The sequence below is a fragment of the Amphibalanus amphitrite genome, unplaced genomic scaffold (genome assembly GCF_019059575.1).
Source record: "Amphibalanus amphitrite isolate SeventyFive unplaced genomic scaffold, NRLGWU_Aamphi_draft 000186F_arrow, whole genome shotgun sequence".
NCBI lineage: Eukaryota > Metazoa > Arthropoda > Thecostraca > Balanomorpha > Balanidae > Amphibalanus > Amphibalanus amphitrite.
This window is the reverse complement of record NW_024881681.1, coordinates 213,902-225,936: the sequence shown is the minus strand read 5'-3', so window position 1 is coordinate 225,936 and position 12,035 is coordinate 213,902. Positions and strand designations below refer to the sequence as shown.

General features: G+C 49.0%; 1 protein-coding gene across 1 annotated transcript in view; it reads right to left on the bottom strand.

The window, feature by feature from the left end:
• Nucleotides 1–12,035, bottom strand: part of LOC122384316 (nephrin-like) — a 59,839-nt gene that overhangs the window by 36,792 nt on the left and 11,012 nt on the right. The gene's annotated exons all lie outside the window — the stretch shown is intronic.

The window sequence follows — 12,035 nt, the reverse complement described above, 5'->3', positions numbered from 1 at the left end:
GGGCCCTATCCACACGGGGGCCCGGACCACGTCCACCCGAGGCTCCGGGGCCCGTCCACCCGGGGCTCCGGGGTCCGTTCACCAAGGGGGCCCGAGCCCGATCCACCCGGGGTCCGGGCCCAGTCCACCCAGGGCTCGGGGTCCGTTCTGCCGGGGCCCGGGCCCCATCCACCCGGGGGCTCGGGCGTGGGCCCGTTCTCCTGGGGGCCCGGGCCCCATCCACCCAGGGGGCCCGGGCCCATCCACCGGGGGTCCCGAGCCCCATCCACCTGGGGGCCCGGACCCGTTCTCCCGGGGGTCCGGGCCCCGTCCACCCGGGGCTCGGGGCCCGTTCTCCCGGGGACCCGGACCCATCCACCGGGGGGCCCGGATACCATCCATCGGGGGCCCGGGTCCCATCCACCCAGGGGGCCCGGGCCCGTTCTCCCGGGGGCCCGTGGTGTCCCAGTAGGTATTTCTCGAAGCGGGCTCGTCCGATTAGATTAGAACATCCCCCCTCTCTCTCTCTTTTCTCTCTCTCTCTCTCTCTCTCTCTCTCTCTCTCTCTCTCTCTCTCTCTCTCTCTATCTCTCTCTCTCTCTCTCTCTCTCTCTCTCTCTCTCTCTCTCTCTCTCTCTCTCTCTCTCTCTCTCTCTCTCTCTCGAGCGGGCCCCTGACAGAAATTTCGGGGGGGTCAGCTGACCCTCTGACCCCCCCCTGGCTGCGCCACTGGCCTGAGGACTTGAACACCCCCTCTACCCGGCGGGCCAAAGTGTCATCAATGTAAGGCAGTGATACGTATGTAGTGTCATGCTTGTTTTTGATGTCTCTGTTCGCTTTCCTAGCTGATGTCCTAGTGTTGTGGCCTGTGGTGTCGCTAATGACTCTGTGTCTGGTTCTCTGTATGAGTCGATGTGGGTATCCATTGTGCTTGAACAAAGTTTCGATTATGTGCATGCCGCGGTTCTGTGCTTCTCTGTTTGACCCTAACCGTTTGGCTCTGAGGAGTTGCGAGTAGAGCACCGAGCGCTTGCACTGAATGGGATGTGCTGAGTTGAAGTGGATGATTATGGGTGCTGCCTCAGGCTTACAGGCCCGTGTTGCTTGGGTCAGTGGAAAGACACTGACCCAGTACTTAACCAAATCAGCTCTACAGAGCCCTCCCTGCCCGGCTGGTCAAAGGCGCTGTTCCACCTGCGAAGCGGGACTTGAGGGTCGTTGTCACACAAAGAACGCTGTATACAAAATTGAGTGTAACATGTGCACCGACAATCCAGCAGTTTACGTAGGTGAGTCCAAGCGACGTGTCCGGGATCGTTTTAACGAACACATCAGAAACGCCAAAAACAAAACTCGCAACACACCTCTCGGCGACCATGTGGCACAGCAGCACCCATCCAGCAACATAACTGCACGGTCATTCAAAATTTCCATCGAGCGAGTGTGCAAAGACGTAGCGGACCTTAAGATATCAGAATCTATTGAAATTCGGAACCAAAAACCCTCTCTAAACACACACACGTCATCCTGGCCCCTCCTCAGACCACCAGCATATACACATGGCTCTTCTGCGACGAACCATACTTAAATACTTTGGTATACGATGTAAATATGTATCCTGTTCTATGTACCATATATGTATTTCGTATTGTACTTAACATACCTGGTATTGTATTTATGCATTATATGTATGATGTATTGTCTCATGTATGTATATTATATGACATTCTTTATGTATCATATTCACTGTTATGTATCATATTCACTTGTATGTACTATATATCATTCTATAAATATGTATTACTAAATGTTAAATATGTATTATACGTGTTCAGTTTTATTGACTGTCATGTTGTGTTTATTTATGTACACCTATGATGATGATAGAATTTCGACCTACTAAATGTGTAACCCTAACCTTGAATTGAAGGCCACCGTTTATTTATGCACGTTTGTACTCAGTGAATCGTCTTAGTTTTATTTCGTGTGTCGACAAATTGATCTCATATTCTGATGAAGGCGCAAGTCGAAATATATTAATTTGTACTTTTCTTTTTGAATATAATTACTAATATGAGCATAAGGTTATTAATAGCATACCTAATAATTACTGAAATATTTTGTTTGTTTTTCTTGGTAGCTTATCACAGTGTACTCGTACTAGGATCGATGGCTTATCGATGTCCAAGTCAGTTGGGTCCAGATTGCACGTGCGCACTGCGCACGTACGTACGGGAAGCCGCTTCCACAGCTTGAGAACGGCTACAAACGGTGCGCAATGGTCCGCAAAGGTCGAAGCACCTATTCAACAAAAGAAAGAAAGAAAGATGAGAACGGCTGGGCTGATTGAGCTAAAATTGGTTCACCGTTAGGCATCGTTCGCTTGGTGTCCCTCACAAGTCAGTAGGGGGGGGGGGAGTACTCCCTCGCACTTGCGCACGTACAAGATTCACCCTCGCGCCCGCTCGTGTATTACCCCAAAAAGCGTCTTGCTAATATCAGGTCGGCATTTTGCTTTCGATCTGTTAGGCTATCGGTTGATTTGAAACCGTAAAATGTTCACCTACCATCGAATTGCTCTCGTCCAAACCAAACCAGTGCACCTCACTGCTTGTAACCGAAATATTTGCCATATAAGAGGATAAATGCAAATTTGAGTGACTAAAAACTAAATAGTACAGTCAAGGCATGATGCTATTATACAGGGTGTTCGCGAAAATATGTCATGATTCTAATCGCTTTGTAGGAAAAATTGCTTGAACGCACGTGCACGTATTTATGCCCATTTGACAGAGGACATTTTCAAGTTTTCTTTCATATGCATTTTAATTTATAACATTAAAAATCTTGCCTTGCACAGAGCGAAAAACAAATATCGCCAAAAAGCACTTGGATTCGATGCCCGTAGTTTCCGTGCTAAAACAGTTCGGTGCATGCTTTGATGCCTCCGCTGCACCCCTTGCAAGGCGATTTTTTTTTACTGCACATGCAACTTACTACCAAAGTGATCGTTAAAAATCGAATGAATCCTTGAAAGTCCGAGAAAAAGAATTATTTATAGTCATTTAAACTACAAAGAGATCACCCATTTGGTCAACGAGATGCCTTCCCTGACCATCTGCGAGCTCGCGCAAGATGCGGGGTGCGGTCCAACATGTCTCATTATATTATTGATAATGACATGGGGATTATACCCTACAAGGCCAGGAATCAATAGGTGCTATGTAGGGTAGAAAAGGGCAAAAATTTACTTTGCTTCGAGGATAAAAAACCCAAATCAATTCTGAGCACCGCTCACCGGCCACGCCCGGTCATCCAGTGAAGCACACATCCACCTTCATGGAGGCGCCGACGGCCAGAACAAACGGTTTGGGTAGATATGCCACCCTCAAAGGCTAGGTAAGAACACCAGCTCCACAGTCCGAAGGTCATTGCTTGATTTGCGATAGACGCTCATGGTGCCGCGAGGCCTTCTTCTTAAGACTTCAAATTGAAACACCAACATTGCCGCTGAAAACTGCTGCGTGGGAGTGCTCTAGAAGTTTAAGCGAGAAATGTGGGGCAACTCGGGGCAAGACAATGGTCAAAACGCTGCAGACATGCGCACAGGTAGAATGGGTTCAAGTCCACACTTCGAAAATTGCACTCCGGTGCCTAAACGAAATGCTAGGGCCCGTTTCTTGAGCAGGAGGACCCTTACCCCCTGGTCGACCCGCTCACTTGGTGTCAACCCCATCGGCTGTTACCTGCGGGATATCTGAAGTCCAAGGACTACAGGAAGACAGCCAAGAATCTGTCTCGGCTGATGATAGTGATTGCAAAGGCCGTCCGTGTTATCACTTCTAACACGTGCGTGCGAATTAACCCTTATGTGTAATCTCTAGGTGACACGTGCATCCGCCGAAAAGGGGTTCATATTGAAAACAGCGTGTGGGGTGCGCCGGGTTTGACATGAGGCACGGATACATGTGTATAACAAAACTTGAAGATCCGGGCAACACATTTCAGCAAGACATTTGATCCTTGCTTATTTGAGCTGGCGATAATGGCGTAACGAAATCATGACATATTTTTGCGAACACCCTGTATTGTCCACTAACCACAAAGAGATTCCTTTCTCGTTATCTAAGCGAGCATGCTAAAACCTTTAAGTATCCCAAATGCATGATCGAAAGAACTGATAGCCTCCGAAAAAATCTGCAAATTCACAAGCTCCAACGGCTCTTACGCTTCACCGCCTCCAACACAAACCTAAAACGTCCGTCACTGATCACATCGAGAGCCGGAGCCACCCTGCGTAGATCACACGTGTCATGGTCTGATTTCCCTTCGCCTCGTCTACCGGAGAGGTTCGTTGGAGGTTCGGTCTGCGGCGGACAGGCGGTGGGCCGGACCGCCGCCGACCCAACTGGACGGCCGACGGCGGCGACGGCGGGGGATCGATGACCGCCCGAGACGCCGCCGAGACCCGGCGCCGGCTCCCGAATACAGCTGACTGACGCGCGGTGGCCCGAGACGACGAACTCAGCCCGGGTGTGTCGGGTTTCGGGTGGGGCCGCGGCGAGGAAGGACGGCGGAGGGGAGTGTGTGGATGCTTAGTGAGTGCGGGGATGGGACTGTCAGTTGGTGATTGATTCTGCTGAAGTGTAGACTGTTACCGTAGATAGGTGGTCGATATGATCGTAGATCAGATATGTTGCGTGCTCATGTGGACAGTAAAAGGGAATATGCGATCATTGATAACATTTCATAGGGTACAGACAATGTCGACTGCCGTCGTTTACACAAGTGGAGAGGGTGGCTGCGTTCCTACTTTCGTCAGCCTTGAAGTATTTTCTGTGTTAACAATCAGGGCGAAGTTTGAAGGTGTTTGTGATGAAAGCTGCCTCTGCCGCCTGAAGTCGGATGCAAACAGTCTGACTCGGAAATTGCGGACAGACATAAATAAACGACAGCCGGCAAAGGTGGCGGAGCAAAACAGTCATTAGAGTGACAGTTAAACTTGGAATATCACCAAAAGAAGCTAACGAAGAGCAGCTCGGAGTTCCGCCTCAGTAGGGCGGCCGAGGGCGAGGCAGCCGTAACGCCAGTCGCGAGGCAGTGCGACCTTACCCCGCTCCCAATCCGTCCAGCCGTGGGGCAGCCAGCGCCGTAAACGACGAAATATGGTGATTGAAGACAGGTAGCAAGGCCGGCTGCGACTGCGGAAATTTGATGGCGCCGGGGCGTGTCAGATGATCGTGCTGCTTGGATAGCGCTGCCCGTGAAAAACATCCGCGGCCGAGCTGGGAACGAATGGCTGCCACCGGGGGTTACCCACAGACACCTAGGCTGAGAATATTGGACAGGGGCCAAACAGACAGATTCTCAGAGAAGTGTGTCATGCTGGTCTGCAGTGACAGTAGACGGATATTCTTCAAGGATGTGGTGCTTATGTGCATAGGTGACGGTGGTAGAATCTCGCTATTGGTTCTTAGTTTCCAATATCGCGTGTGAAGCAAAGTAAGCGTAACAATTGAAGTGGCGTTCGCTATTCCGATTCAGCCAGTTGCCTTGCTATGAAATAAAGTGTTTGAAGTGGAGAAAAATGCGGCACCATTCGTATGAATTATGGTTTTGATTGTGTAATGTGTATGATGCTCGTTTCATCCCGATTTTTAGAGCAAAGCCCATTTTGGATTTGGAGCCATTTTCAGCGCTCTGAAAATGGCTCAGTGCTATTGCGCAGTGGTTCTGTCCGACAGTGTTTGGCTCCATCCTATACAATACCAGTCCGACAGTGACTGATTCAGACAGTCACTAAGCCCAGTTTGGCTCAGTCAGCCACTTGGCTGACTGAGTACAGCATTACACTGTCCGACATTATCTCACTGGAATAGTCTCACCACCCACGGCCCTTCCATGTAAGTACAGCGGCGCTCGCGTCTCGGCTATGCATTACTCACACTGCCCGTCATACCCACGTGTCTAATGGCGGTATTATGCCGTCCTGTGATTATGCTGTCTGGGCACAGCTGGATCCGTCTGCCGACATCATCATCCTGCGTGTTCGCCCGCCCCCGAGTGGTCATCACCGACCGCACACACAGGGCGGCCTGGCTCAGCAGACAACGGACACGAGCCGCCGACCAAATGGACACTGATGGTGAATATAACCAACAACGGAATGGAGATCAATAGCCGAAGCTCTGAGCTTCATGAGCTGTCTACTGGAGTGTTCTTGCATGTGTTTTAAATCTGTGGGGAGGACTGGCTGTCTAAGTATGATATTTACCGTCCATCATACCGGTGATAGCTTAGTTTGTATGCTTCAGGACATTTCAATATCACTAAAAATATCTCGCTCTTACCATATAACTGAAAACTCTAAACACACTGGAGTACATGAAAGCAAATTACCTATCCAACGACCCAGTAAGCTGGCTCAGGACCCCGCCCAGCTCCCCTGTCCCGACGTCCCGTGTCCCCAGTCGAGCTCCCGGCTCGGGCTGATATACGTCAGCGGGCCGGCGGTATTTGGACGGACCGGTCGGTACGAATCGTTACCCGATAATGCGGCCCCGAGTCAGAGATGAGCTCCCAGTTCGATCAGAGCATCAGTAATGACGCGGCCAGCCGCAGACGCCGATAAAAGAGCTCAGAGAGATAAGGCAACAGAGGCACGGAAAGGGAGGCGACAGACTACGGGGACAAAGCCCAATAAGAAGTAACAAAAAAGAAAAAAGAAAAAAAGGAAGGCAGAACAGGAATAATGTTAGAATGATGGATTTGGTATAAGGAAAAGATTGCTAAATCATACAAAATGCGTTAGACACTGCTGCAATGGCTGCTAATAGCTGCAGGTGCCAGCACGCATGTAAACACTGTTGGTTGCTTGCTATTGGATCAACGTTGCTGACTTAACCCTATTCCGGGCGGGCTCTGAAAGGTTCGATTCTGGACGGGGGGCCTTTTCGGCCCCCCTTCAGATCTCAAAAACTACACATCACAGCAACAAACGGCAAACGGCGTTTGATAGGTCGTTTAAAGATCTACAACTTTTACATAAAACATTTTCAGATCAGGTCAATATTGAGGTCACCAGAGGTCATCAACGATAAAATAATTTGGAATTAGTTGCCTGTATAACTTTTAAACTAAGAAACATAGAGACATAAAATTAATATATTTTTGTTGCTCTCGTCGAGGCGATGCGAAATAAGTATGCGATGACCTTCACAGGTCAATTTGAAATTTGACCTGAGGTCAAGGTCAGGTCATTCATCAATGAGGTTGTGAGGTATGGTCATGCTGCATACCAAACGACGCGCCTTGACCAGGCGAGCAGTTTGGTACCAGTTACAAGTCTTTAGCACCATCATGTCGTGATTTATTGACAGAAAAAACGATTTATGACGTCACATGACCTCCGATGACCTTTCCCGGTGCCCCTGTCAATAAGCGGCACCAGGATCATCACCGATGAGATAATCTTTCATAATACTGAAATAATTGGGTGGTTTTGACTCGTTTACACGAAGCAGGAGGCGTTTCAATATTTTCCCATAGGCTTGCGATCGTAATAGGCTTAGTCTAGTAATAGCAATAGGCTCGGAGTCGTAAAAACCTTAGTCACGAGTCTGGCCTGACATCAGGTCACAGGTATAAAAATTCTGAGATATACAAACTGCACATACTGGTACCCTACCTAAAACCTGAAGAGAAAAAATGGATCCGTCAAAAACTCTAGCTCTGGCGTGATTGCAAACTTTTTTTGAGGTGGGGTCACCAAACCGCCTCTGGTGACCTGACCTGACCTGACCCGGCAACTTTTTTTTTGTCAAAATGTGCGCAATGAATGTTAAGAAAAAGTCACCGAGTATGAGATTTCAGTCTTGCGGCGTTTGGCAATGGCACAAAAAAACCTGAAGGGGGGCCTTAAAGGTCCCCCCCCCAGCCCGGAATAGGGTTAAGGGTCCGGATTCGATAGCGTGGAGGACCATATCATCAGTACCACCTGAGGATCTCTTCTTGGGTGCCTTTACCTTATTGGATCAGGGCCGCGCAAACTCCTGACTCCGACTGAAAGTTACCACTAAGCGCAGACTCCTGACTGTTGCTGCCCACGCCGGCTCGGAGTCGAACCGGACGGCCAGACCGAATGGTGATACCGAGTTCAATCGTAGCCGGCCGCCAACTGCAGATGAGTTGGGGGCGCCGGGCCGATCGAGTTAAGGGCGCCGCTGCTCCGGGCAGATCGCAGGGGTCCGCGGGGGCGATGGGTGGTCCGATTTAGCACGTCACTGGGTCGCTGCCGGCCCCCGACTCGGGCTGTCCGCCACCCCGAGCCGGCTGGCCAATTCGGCCCAAATGAAATGCATTGGCCTCTTCTCGGAATTGCGTCATTGGATTAGAGGGACGCCGGCCGAGGATGGTCGTCGTCCGGCCCAACTTGGTCTATGAATGAGACGAATGGGATACAGACAGGGTTCTCTGTAAGTGCTATAACATCAAGTTCGTTGTTTAGCAGGGCGGAAGATGTAAAACATCTGAAGAGGAAAGGAAAGACATATTTCATTATGGCTTTTGTTATCTTTGGACGTCTTCAGTTTCATAAATATGTATTTAAGTTGCAAGGAACCAGCATACCAAGCCACACTTTATTCCGGTGTAGCAATATACATATTCCCTGGACTGTAACATCGGTGATCCATATTGGAGATAAGGATAGCCGTGAGTCAATTTTAGCAATTCGTGTTCAGATTTTCAGTAGCCTAATAAGTGCTATTTGCTCAAGACTACTGGCAGCACCGACAACGTCTTGATTTGTTCGGTTCATATGGCTGTGAACCTGAGTTTTAGTATGGCCGCATAGCTGCGGTCGCCGAGGCAGCTATAATCTCGCTGTCAGTTTGGAGAGGCTGGTAGACGGGTATCGCCTGAGATCCCGCCTCTCAATCAGAGCTCAGATATGAGCGGCGCCGGCCGGCGGCTCCCGGCTCCAGGGACTCCCGGCACGGGTCACGGGGTCAGCCGGTACACCCCCTACCTGGCCGGGGTCACTCGGTCGAGGTGTCATCCCGGCTCCCATCCTCTCAAACTCGGGAGGTCATGCCGGAAGACCCTTTCCCCAGCCGTCGGACGCCTCGCTGCGCCAAGTTTGCAGCAGCGTCGTGACAAGCTGGCAAAGTATCGCAAAGTGTCGCAAAGTGTCACCAGTTTTCAGAGCTGGCCTATTCGGAAATTGCTGCGTTAGGGAGCGTCACGCAGTATAGTCCGGTCGGGTGAAAGGTCAACGGTCTGTGAACTGCGAGCGAAGGTCAGCTGTAAGCCGCACTTCAAACGTGCTTTTCTAACTAGGGTGCCACAGCACGGGCACCTGACACAGATGGCCGAGCTCAGAGGTTAGGATGCCGCCGTAAAAATGGGTACCTGATAATTTGAACTGTTGGCTTTAACTTCCAGTGAAGCACGAATATTTCCAGCTAGGAGAGCATTCACGTCTACCTAACTGATGACACCATATATCATGTCTCTGTCAGGGAAGTGTGACTGCTGAGCACTTGAAGCTCTTTGAAAGTGGATCTTGTAAGGACGTCGAGCACCATGAAATGTCGCAGTGGTGAGCACTGTCGTAATTTACGACCACGGTGGAATTGGTAGCACCGAGTCCTGGCATCGGTCTTCGTGACGCATGACGTCACTCGCTATACCATGGTTTGCGAGAAACGTTGACAGCGCTTTTCAAGAGAAGCAGCTTGGTAACTACTCATGGTTGCTCCCCGAATATTATGCTGTTCAATTTCATCACATATTAAGCTGTTTTTTATTCGTGCGGCAATTTGAATGCTAACTGTTTTAACTTTTTTCACTGAGGATTGCACATTTTTCAACCCATATTTTTTCCCGAATCATACACTATACCTGCCGCTGGTGGATCAGCGCAACGTGATGTTCAATCGTCGTTTACATTTACTCATGTCCTCCGGAAATTAGCATAAACATGAGACGAAATACAATCAAAGCCTGCCTTTAGAATAAACAGAAGCTCATTTCACCAGGCCACACAAAAACGTACAAAAACGACGGTTTACCGCTCAGTCACATAGCCTGGCATCCATCCATCACGGAATTATAAACAGGCGAAGCGCTCCAAAACAATGAGGTCATGAGAGCAAAACAAAGAGAGAACTACAAACTGAGCAAGTCCACCGCAACTGATAAATGATTGGCGTCTATCACTTGATATAGTGTTTGACTTCTGTGTGCATTTCAGTCCCCACTCCCCACCTTTTATGGATATCTCATTTATAAATGAGGTATATCCTATAGAGTACACTACTTCCTTCGCCCCCTCATCAACCTCATTCCGTTTTACCCCTGACCTCCGTCAGCCCCATCACTCGCTCACCCCGCTCCTCTACCTCCCTCGCCCCCTCTCGACCCCTCCGGCTCTCCCTGACCTGACTAGTGCCTCGGTCGAAGGACGGGCACGCACTCTCACACCACACAGGCCAGATGGATTGAGCGGCTTTCTATCTGTCCGAGAGCGTACCATGCGGTGAGAAAGAATGATCGTCCCGCTGCTCGCCGCATCAGACTGATTGCAGCGGTGTAGCGGCAATCTGCCTATGTATATCTCCGCGGATCACACGACGGAAATGTGACATTCTGCGCGGTATATGTAAAAGCGGACGCATCGTGAAACTGTGAAAACATACACAGCTCTGCCTGCATTTCACTGGAGCACGATATGTGATACATCATGTCAACCGCATAGTCCGAAACACGGACGATAGGTTTAGCCATAGAATCTCGGACTGCGGGGTCTACAAAACCACATGTTATTCGGATTAAAGAAACCGCTTAACTATTCTATCATCCATGCAGTTTTGTTATGTCTATGTGTTAGAATGGTTTGGCTAAGAGGACACGATACACATGACAATGCTGCATATCTATTTGCAATTATGCAAAGTCAGCTGAAACAAAATAGAAATACGGTTTGTGAAATATGACAGAGTTCGCTCATCTACCACAGAGCAAGAATGAATAACCATGAGCGTCAAAATCATGGAAGAGGAAGAGGGGAGGGTAAGAAAAGTGTTTCAGAACAACAGATGTCCCTATAAAGCGTCTTTGCATCCATTTTCTCACTTTTACACATGCATGACGTAAAATGGGCCGACGTATTTCAAATATGTCCACACTGTCTCTGTATTTTACCGTAAGGTTTTCACGCACCGAGCCCCATTCCGCGGCGTTTTATATCGGCCCTCAGTCTCGCTGACAGCAGCTTATCACGGCTCTGCAATGAGGAAGCTCTGTCTGGACGCAGCTGGCGTGGATCGATACCAAGTTCTTGACACACATCAATGGCTTAAAGATTCCACTGAATACGGCTAACACTGCTGGTCTGCTGCTGTCAGTCCGGCGATTTCATCGCTTATTCAGAACGGAAATGTCGGCAAAGTCAATACACATACACGTCGAAGAGGAATATATTATTTCTCATCAGACTACCTTCAGGTGGATTAAAAAGAATCCTGCGCAGGAACAATCCAAACCAGGTACGAACCTATTTATTTATGTTTGATAGTGAAACGCCACGGCAGCTAGTAGACGCTTCTCCGTGCTGTGTCTGCCCGTTCAGAACCGGTAAATCATTCAGTGTCATTTTAGTGTCTCTGAATATGCTCTGTAGTCGGTCATAGTGTATCTCTCTGAATTATCTGTGCCTCAAGCCTCGGTTTCTGTGAATTTGATTTATAAAAAAATCGTACCGCAATGGAAAATCAAGGAGACGGTTTGCCTGATTTTGTAGGCAAAGAGATATACCGTCATCAGATGTTCGGTAAGAAAATAACTATTATGGCGTTATTGAAATTGTTTCTTTATCCAGCTCCTTTGGCTTTTAGTAAGCATATCGCCTTCTTTTTGCTTACTAAGTTAAACCAAATGCTGTAACCCTTATGTTACCAAGCATGGATTTTGGTACACGTCACACAATACACATGCTACCATCGGAAGTTCAAGCAACTTCGCCGCCGTTTCATTTGCTCGTTAAGTTGTGTACA